Source organism: Pelodiscus sinensis, chromosome 3 (genome assembly GCF_049634645.1).
Source record: "Pelodiscus sinensis isolate JC-2024 chromosome 3, ASM4963464v1, whole genome shotgun sequence".
Lineage (NCBI taxonomy): Eukaryota > Metazoa > Chordata > Testudines > Trionychidae > Pelodiscus > Pelodiscus sinensis.
Genome location: NC_134713.1, coordinates 79,368,461 through 79,378,484, shown reverse-complemented (window position 1 = coordinate 79,378,484; position 10,024 = coordinate 79,368,461).

Genomic DNA, 10,024 nt, shown 5'->3' with positions numbered 1-10,024 from the left:
GTTGGTTGGGCAAGGAAAATGGGAAGTGCCTGGAATGGGACCGTTTTCCAGAACACTGAAAGGAAAGGGGCAGAGAAGAGGGATGCAATATTGCAGAGAGACCACTGGGGGCAGCAAGTGTGTGGGACAGCAATATTGCAGAGGGACTCCTGGAGGCGCCCGGGCTGCTCCGCTGCCAGCTTCCCCGCGGCTTTGCAAAGCTGCGGGGGGGCTCGGGCAGCGAGGCAGCCCAGGCGCGCCTGGGCTGCTCCGCTGCTGGCTTCCCCGAGGCTTTGCAAAGCCGCGGAGGGGCTCGGGCAGCAGGGCAGCCCAGGCACGCCTGGGCTGCCCCGCTGGCCGAGCCCCTCCGCAGCTTTGCTCCGCGTCTTCCTGGTCTGCAGGCCAGGGAGACGCGGAGAAAGCCCCGGAGTACACGGGCGGCAGGACCGCAAGGTCCCGCAGTCCGTGTCCTCCGGGGCGAGCCCCATTCGTAACTGCGGATCCGACATAAGTCGGATCCGCATAAGTCGGGGACTGCCTGTACTTCAGTTTTGTGATATTATTGACTTTTTGAACAACAGCTTTTTGAACAATAGTCATGTTGAGCTACTTTGTATTGGCAATATTACTTTATGCAAACTGGAATGGAGACCAAAAACAGTTACACCTTAGTTTGTTAGGCTGTGGTGCTCATAGTAACTTGATAAATGACTCTCGTACTCAGTTTCAGCTTACTTAACAAACAGGTCTTTGTTTTCTTTGTTGAGTATCATATAATGTTTTGGTAGCAGCAGACATCTGGTAGATCTTTTTATTCAGTCCTCAAATTAAGTGTCAATAAAATGAGAGAACCCCTTTCAATATGTGCTTTCCCATTATTAGAATATATTTTAGGAGCTTCCAAAATGTATTTGAGGAGCTTCCATCTCTACATAAGTCAGGGGTGGGCAATAATTTTTAAAAGGGGGCCACTTCCGAAATTTCTCAGTTGGCCCCAGACCACTCTGGAAGAGGTGGGGCCAGGAGACTTCTTGTGCTCCCACCCCCCACGCTGATTGGCCTGGGGCAGGAGAACATGAGAAGTCTTCTCCCTCTCTCCTCTACCCTGCCCTCTAGAGAGAAATACCAGCTATTTTAAAATAGCTAGCAGGTCCCTCTAGGTCAGTGGTCCCCAACCTTTAGAGGCTCCCGGGCGCCCGGGAGGTGGGGCCACTCACGCACCAGGCGCCCGTGAGGTGGGGGCCACTCATGCGCCCAGGGGCACGCCAGGGGACTGGGATGCCCTTGCACCTGGCGCCGGCGTGTGACCTAAGGCCGGGGCCGCCCGAGCACCTTGTGCCGTGGGCCCGGGGCCGGCGCTGCCGCCCAAGCCACGCAACTGGGGCCGGCACTGGCACCGCTTGAGCACCAAGTGCCCACATGTGCCCCGGGGCTGGGCCGGCCCGAGCACCGCGCACCCAGCGCCGGTGCATGTCGCACGCCTGGAGCCGGCGCCTCCCATGCGCTGGGGGCGGGGCTGGCCCAGGTTGTCGGCGGGCGCACACAAATGCCCCAGCGGGCACCATGGCGCCCGTGGGCACTGCGTTGGGGACCACTGCTCTAGGTGCCTAGCAAGAGGAGACCTCATGTGTGCTCCCTGCCACCAAGCCATTCAGGGCCTGGAGGCAGGGGAGCGTGCAAAGTCTCCTTGCCCCTGCAAGAGTATGCAGCAGCTCGAAAGACACCCTGGCTGTTTTGAAAGAGCCAGAATGTCTCTCTGGCCGCCGTGCTCTCTTGCGTGCACGAGGAGACTTTGCATATTCTCCCACACCAGAGCCCTGATTGGCCTGGGGGTGGGGCAGCAGCAGGGCAGCTGTGGGCTGGATTCACTGGCTTGGTGGGCCAGATGCGGCCCATGAAGGACCCTTTGCCTGCCCCTGACATAAATGTTATTTGTTGCTCACCTCATTCTATAGGAGCAATCCTTACAATTTTTATGTTCTAGCAGAGACAGTGACAGTATAGGTTGGACCTCTCTGGTCCCGAACCCTCGAGACCTGAGTGGTCCAGAATGAGGGATTTTTCTGGACCAGGAGAGGTCATTTATGGCCTCATTGCTGCTGCCCTCCTCCCCTGGCCTGCCCCGCCCCTTCACCAGGCTTTCTGGCTACCTCCACAGCCCACCTGAGCCATGCACTGGGCTTCCAAGCTCTCACTCCTCTTCTCCCCACAGCCCAGCTGGGCTGCTCATCACCTCCCCACATCACACCAGGCTCCTGGCCCCCATCCCTCACCTCCTGCAGCATGCGGTGATGCTAATACTGGAAAAATGTAGCCAAACCAGCGAGTTCCTGTTTATAGAAGTGAAACCTGTATAGGATTCTCTATACCATCCAGTGTGCCTCATCTCTGTTCTGTATGAGGGAAGAACTCGTCCTTCTTATTCATTCAGCTCTAGGTTTCTGTGAACCTGCCAAAGATCACAGTTTTCCAAACCTACTTTTTAAATTTTTTAACACTCTCCCACTCCTTGTAATACTTTGTAACAATGAACCAAATTCTCACGATTGAAGAACCACCCCAAATTAGTTACATTTTTTTTATGTTTTGCGTGTTACTATCTGCAGGATTGTGCCTTTCATTAGCTTGTTCCTCCTTACACCATGTTTTACTGTCTCAGAAGCTGTTTATTATATTCATCTATCACCCCAGGTCTTGTATTTTGTGGAAGAAAACAAGTCCTCACTCTGCATTTAGTAAACAACTAGTCAGAGACAGTTTATTTTGTGCAACTGCAAGGGAAGCTGTGACCGGACCAGGGCAGATCTTCAAATACAAACAATAAGGCACCAATATATATACTTTCCCATTACATACAACAATGGCTAGCAATTATCTCTTAGTTCCTCCCAGATGCTATCTTATCTCAAGGTTCTTACTGGAGTCAGCATTCCATTCTTATCTCCATATGAAGGCAAGAGGCAAAGGCAGCACTTTTTACAATTCTCGTGCTATCAGGCTACAGACTTAGCCTGACTCTTGCTTTGCTACTGACAAACCTAAGATGGCTGCACACAAATCCCCTTTTCCCCGCCTCCACAATTTGGATCCCATACTCTTCAACTTTGTTTTATGTCTATACAGCATCTAGAACAGTGTTTCTCAACCAGTGGTACGAGTACCCTTATGGATTCTCGAGAGAAGTCTGGGGGGGGAGTACATGAACACAACTGAAATTTGGAGAAAACTGAATTTTTATTTATATTTTACAGCGTTTTATTATTTTTGTACTTTTTACACCCAAAAATTTCATCGCCTGCCTAGCTACGATTAAGTTGTTTAAACAAATGTGTTGCAACAGTAGAAAAAAATTGTGTGTCTGAAAACTGTAAGTACTGAGAGTACTTATAATTTTTTTTAAAGGGATACTTTATAAAAAAAAGGTTGAGAAACACTGATCTAGAACATTAAAGCTGGAGCCTGTAGGTACAAGCACAGTACAAATACTACAACATAAAAGCAAGAAATCATTTATCATACTACAAAAAAAGAAATCTCTCACATATATTAAAATAAGCTCAAGTTCCAGAATACACAGGCATTGTGAGCCTTCCCCAGCCACCCGACGTAAATGTCCGTTAACCATCCCTTGTGATCCACGAGAGCTTGCGGCACCATTGAAAAGTACTCCTTTGTATTGATGTAGTCTGAGGCATGGAGGTCAAGGTCCAGATGGAGATGTGGGTGCCATCAGTGGTCCCGTCCCCGCAGTTGGGGAAGCCCATAGTGGCAAAACCTGCAATGATGGAGTCTACTTTGCCCAGGATAATGACCCTCCGCAGCAAGATGGTGTTGATGGCCTTAACCACCTATAGAATCATAGAAACAGAGAATCATAGGGTTGACAGAAATTTCAGGAGGTTACTGAGTTCAACCCTCTGCCCTCGGTCCAGGACCAGCCCCAACTAAACCATTTCAAAAGCTGAGTTAGTTTTTTCCAGTTACAGACTAACTCAGGCAGGGCTTTGTCAAGCTGAGACTGAAAAACTTCTAGGGATGGAGGTTCTGCCACCTCCCTAGGTAACCCATTCCATTGCTTCACCACCCACCTAGTAAAGTAGTCAAACCTGCATGAACACAGCTCCAATCATGGATCTTCCCACATCAAACTGGTTCCCAATGGAGCAGTAGCTAACCAGCGTGGCAAGCTTCCAGAGCACGATGGTGATGCACTTTTTCAGGGGGAGGGTGGTGGCGGGTTACAGACTGGTGTTCTGTCGCCTGAGGGTAAGGGCAAGCCATTTGTAGAGCTCCAGGAAGGTGGCCTTCCACATGCAGGAGTTTTGGAGCCAATGCTAGTCCTCCCACTACTGTGTCATGATGCAATTCCATCAGTCGGAACTGGTCTCCCTCCACCAGAAGTGGCGTTCCAAGGTATGCCGAGGATGGAAGGGAATTTGGTGCATCAGAAGTGCCAGGACCTGGTTGAAGGGATCCCCCAGTCTGGACTGGTGGTTGTGGTCCAGAAGCACCATGTGGGCAGTGTGGATAAACTGTGCCATAAGATGCAGCAGAAAGTCCAAGATCCTGGCGTTGCTTTGCAGCAGCTCCATGATGAGAGTGCTATGGCATCCACAAAGGCAACCAGAGCGCATGGTGTGAGTTTGCTGTCCCTCAAAGGGGTAGACAGGTGAAAAGTGGCATGTTGAGACATAAGAATATAACGGGCCATACTAGGTCAGACCAAAGGTCCATCTAGCCCAGTGTCACGGTACTGGATTTTGAGGGGAGCAGCCGGGTCACTGCTGCACCCATGGGGGGGGAGGGTGTTTGCCCCAAAAGTCGGTACAAAGGGGGCCATGTGAGGTGTCAAATAGAAGCTTACTTTCTTCTGATTCCATATATGCTATTAATGTAATTGTATAATGTCTGTGTGTGAAGTTATAAGCATGTACTTTGTGTTGATACCAAATGTTTCTCTGTATGTGGTTGAACTATGGGCAAAGCAGCTCAGCCTATGGACATGCTAATGGGAAAAGCTCTGGAACAATAGCCCTCTATAGACCAAGAACACACCTCAAGAATGGTGACTCATGCCTAGAGTCTACCAGCAGGGAACACAGGGATAGGCCACGGGCCAGGTGACCTGCTGCAGCGAAGAAGAGACCAGGAAGTATAAATAGGCCATGTGGCTGACTCCATTATGGTCTTCAGATCTGCTTCTGACCCCAGATGCAGCCTCGCAGGGAATCACGAGCCGGGAAGAACTGTGGACCCATCCTGACATAGGATATGCAACAAGGACTTTTAAGCCAGCACCTATAATATCTCTGCTAGAGCCTGCATCGAGAACTGGGAGATTTGATGCATGTAATGTATGATTCTTTAACAACCTTACTCTCATGCTTTTCTTTCTTGTAGTAATAAACCTTTAGATTGTAGATTCTAAGGATTGGCTCAGCATGGTTTGTGGGTAAGATCCAGAGAGTAAATTAGCCTGGGATCTGTGGCTGATTTCTTGGAACTGGACAGAACTTGTTCGGGGTAGGTAGGATTGGGTTCTAAGACCCCCACCTGTGTATGAGGCCTGGGGCCATCTGGGGCACGGATATTGCTGAAGTGTCAGAGGGGTTTTGCTAGTGAGGCTTCAGGCAGGCAGCTGAAGCGCTCTGTGGGACTGGTTCGTGGCCTGTTTGGGAAGGCCTCCAGTCTGGGGGCTAGAGAGAGCCCCGGATTTGAGCAGTTCACCCTGAGCGGATGCCCTCAGCTGTGCCCAGACCCGGCCCGGTCCGTCACACCCAGTATCCTGTCTTCGAACAGTCACCAATAGCAGATGCCCCAGAGCTAATGAACAGAACAGGGAATCATCACATGATCCCTCTCCTGTTATCCATTCCCAGCCTTTTGCAAACAGAGACTACGGACACCATTCCTATTCATCCTGGCTAATAGCCATTGATGGACCTAACTTCCATGAATTTATCTTGTTCTTTCCTGAACCCTGTTAAAAGTCCTGGTCTTCAAAACATGCTCTGGCGAGGCGTTCCATAGGTCAACCATGTGCTGAGTGAAGAAAAACTTCCTTTGTTTGTTTTAAATCTGATACCTATTAATATCATTTGGTGACCTCTAGTTCTTATGTTATGGGAACAAGTAAATAGCTTGCCCTTATTCACTTTTTCCACACTAGTCATGATTTTATATACCTCTATCATATTTCCCCTTAGTCTCCTCTTCTCTAAGCTGAAAAGTCCAAGTCTTTCTAATCTCTCTTTATATGGGACCCATTCCAAACCCTGAGTCATTTTTGTTGCCCTTTTCTGAACCTTTTCCAATGACAATATATCTTTTTTGAGATGAAGCGATCATATCTGTATGCAGTATTCAAGATATGGGCATTCCATGAATTTACATAGAGGCAATAAGATATTCTCTATATTATTCTCTATCCCTTTTTTAATGATTCCTAACATTGTTTGCTTTTTTGACTGCCTCTGTACCCTGAGTGGATGTTTTCAGAGATCTATCCACAATGACGAGAAGATCTCTCTCTTGAGTGTTGTAGCTAAATTAGACTCTATTATTTTGTATGTACAGTTGGGATTATATTTTCCAATGTGTGTTACTTTGAATTTTAATGTTGATAAATGCATTTGCCATTTTGTTGCCCAGTCACTTAGACTGTAAAGACTTTCAAAAAGATCACACAAAACTGCTTTGGCCTGAACTATGTTGAGCAGTTTGGTATCATCTGCAAATTTTGCCACTTCACTGTTTACCCCTTTCTGCAGATCATTTACAAATAGATTGAATAGAATTGGTCCCAGTTCAGACCCTTGGGGGACACCACTCTCCATTTTGAAAACTTACCATTTATTCCTACCCTTTGTTTCTTGTCTTTTAAACCAGTTTTCAGTCCATGAGAGAACCTTTCCCCTTATCCCATGACAACTTATTTAAGAGCCTTTGGTGAGGGACCTTGTCAAAGGCTTTCTGGAAATCTAAGTATACTATATCCACTGGATCCCCCTTGTCCACATGTTTGATGACCCCCCCCCTTCAGAGAACACGGCAGTAGAGGGGAGTCCCTTTAAGCATGAGTCTCAGCTAGCCTCAATAAGCAGCAACAGGAAGTGACTCCTCTCCTAAAGAAGACTGAAGCAAAGAATTTATTTAGCTTCTCCACTATGACTTAATCATCTTTGAGTGCTCCTTTAGCATCTCAGTCATCTAAGGGCCCTACTTGTTGTTTAGCTGGCTTCCTGCTTCTGATGTATTTAAAAAACTTTTTACTATTATCTTGAGTTTTTGGCTAGCTGTTCGTCAAACTCCTTTTTGGCTTTTCTTATTATATTTTTACACTTAATTTGTCAAAGTTTATGGTCCTTTCTCTTTTCCTCACTAGGATTTGCTTCCACTTTTAAAAAGATATCTTTTAATCTGTCACTGCTTCTTTTACCTGGTCGTTAAGCCACAGTGGCACTTTTTTGGTTCTCTTATTGTGTTTTTTAATTTGGTATACATTTAAGTTGGGCGTCTATTATGGTGTCTTTGAAAAGTTTCCATGCAGCTTGCAGAGATTTTACTTTTGGTACTGTACCTTTTAATTTCTGTTTAACTAACTTCCTCATTTTTGTGTAGTTCCCCTTTCTGAAATTAAATACCATAGTTTTGGCCTGCTGAGGTGTTTTTCTCACCACAGGAATATTAAATTATTACATTATGGTCACTATTTCCAAGTGGCCCAGTTATATTTATCTCTTGAATGTGCACTCCACTTAGAATTAAATCAAGAATAGCCTCTTCCCCTTGTGGGTTCTAGAACCAGCTTCTCCAAGAAACAGTCATTTAAGGTATCAAGAAATTTTATCTCTGCAACCCATCCTGAGGTGACGTGTACCCAGTCAATATGGGGATAGTTGAAATTCCCCACTATAAACGAGTTTTTTAAATTTGATAGCCTCTCTAATCTCCCTTAGCATTTCATAGTCACTACCACTGTCCTGATCAAATGGTCGATAATATATCCCTAATCTATATTCTTATTATTTGTGCATGGAATTACTATCCATAGAGATTCTATGGAACATTTTGGCTCGTTTAAGATTTTTACTTCATTTGATTCTACATTTTCTTTCACGTATAGTGCCACTCTACTCACCAGCACCTGTTCTGTCCTTCCGATATATTTTGTACCCTGGTATGACTGTGTCCCATTGACTGTCCTCGTTCCACCAAGTTTTTGTGATGCCTGTTATATCAATATCCTCCTTTAAAACGAAGCACTCTAGTTCACCCGTTTTACTATTTAGACTTCTAGCATTTGTGTATAACCACTTTAATAATTTGTCACTATTTATCTGTCTACCATTTCCTGATATGTTAGACTCTTTTTCATTTGATTGTGTCTCATCTGATACGACCCATACTTCTATCTTCTCCACCTGACTGAACATAGAACATAGCTACTCAACATGTGGCCTGCAGGCTGCCTGCAGCCTGTTTGTTTGCAGCCTGTGGAGTGGTTTGAGTTTATGCAGGGCTCAACACCCGGCCCACAGGTGGGATCCTTTGAACGTGGCCTCCACTGGGAACATGCTCCGCAACAGCAAGGGGTCTCCCAGGTAGGGTGAGTATTGAAAGATAGCAGACGGGCTGCCTGGAACAGATGGGTACAAGGTGTCCATGTTTCTAGTCCCTAAAAAGGAGATGTCAGAAGTGCCAGAGCATTGTGGGAAGAGCTTTGTGTTCATGCCTATCAATATGAAAGGCATGTGCTGTGAGTATCACTGTGGCCCCCGGGGCTTCCAAAGTTGAGTAGCCTTGACATAGGGGAGGTTCTATAGATAGAGATGCTCTAATAGATGTCTCTGTCTGATCCATCTGCTCCTCCACACCTGTCAGCTTTCCCCCAGCCCTTAGTTTAAAAATTGCGCTACAACCAGTAGTCTATGCCAGTAGTCTGGTTCCATTTTGGTTTAGGTGAAGCCCATCCTTCCTATACAGGCTCCCCCTATCCCAAAAATTTCCCCAGTTCCTAATAAATCTAAACCCCTCTACTTTACACCATCATCTCATCCACACATTGAGACTCTGAAGCTCTGCCTGCCAACCTGTCCCAGCACGTGGAACTGGAAACGTTTCACAAAACGCTACCATAGAGGTTCTGGATTTCAGTCTCTTTCCTAACAGCCTAAATTTGGCCTCCAGAACCTCTCTCTTATCCTTCCTTATGACATTGGTACCTACAAGTACCATGACCACCGGCTCCTTCTCAGCACTACACATAAGACTTTCTAGATGTCTCTAGAGATCTGCAACTTTCGCACCAGGCAGGCAAGTCACCATATGGTTCTCCTGGTCATCACAAACCCAGCTATATATGTTTCTAATGATCAAATCCACCATTACTAACACCTGCTTTTTCCTAACGACTGGCGTTCCCTCCCCCAGAGATGTAGCCTCAGTGCGAGAGGACAACATAACATCCTCTGGAAGGAGGGTCCCAACTATGGGATCATTTTCCTCTGCGCCAGTTGACTGTTCTCATTCCCTAAGCCTTTCATCCTCCTTAACAGCACAGGGGCTATCTGTTAAGAAGGTGGGACAGTTCTACAGTGTCCTGGAAAGTCTCATATACATACTTCTTGGCCTCTCTTAGCTCCTCCAATTCAGACATCCTGGCTTCCATAGCTCATACGTGGTCTCTGAGGGCCGGGAGCTCCTTGCACTGAATGCACACATATGCTACCTGTCCATAGGGCAAGTAATCATACATGCTACATTGGGTGCAATAAACAGAATAGCCCCCACTCTGCTGCTGGGCTCCCACCTGCATTCTCTCCAATAGCTAATTAGGTTATTGAAAGGGTTTTTATGTAAATCAGGAAGTTTTGGTTTTAATGTAGATTAAAAGTTTTAAGAAATGGCAAGTGCACCTTGCCCGCTTCCGACTCCCCTTCTAAACTCCCTCACAAAACTCCCTGTTAGCTGCCCCTTTGCACAACTCCCTGGTTGCTTACTTATGGGCTTTATAAAGCTTTGGCCTTCCTGATAGCCCCGCCCC